Below are 304 nucleotides of genomic sequence, written 5' to 3'. Positions count from 1 at the left end.
GTATAACTGTGGTCTTCCTTCTTACATCATATGGTAATTCATTATAAATGTTTGGTCCATAGAACTTTACATTAGTCTGTGAATGGAAGGAGAACACGACTGGTACTATAAGGGTATTGTTATTTCTCGGTATCTTCTGTTTATTTGGTTAAGGGAGAAAAGGTTTATAGCTAACCCGTTTAGACATTTAAAGATAAAATTTGAACGTGAGAATATATTGATGTCATGAAGTTTTAGTAGGTTGTATTTATAGAAAGATATATTCGTGTGGTCCCGCTTACATAAGCCAGGGGTGATTCTGATT

This window comes from Penaeus monodon, chromosome 28 (genome assembly GCF_015228065.2).
Source record: "Penaeus monodon isolate SGIC_2016 chromosome 28, NSTDA_Pmon_1, whole genome shotgun sequence".
Classification (NCBI taxonomy): Eukaryota; Metazoa; Arthropoda; class Malacostraca; order Decapoda; family Penaeidae; genus Penaeus; species Penaeus monodon.
Note: the sequence above shows the minus strand (reverse complement) of the source record.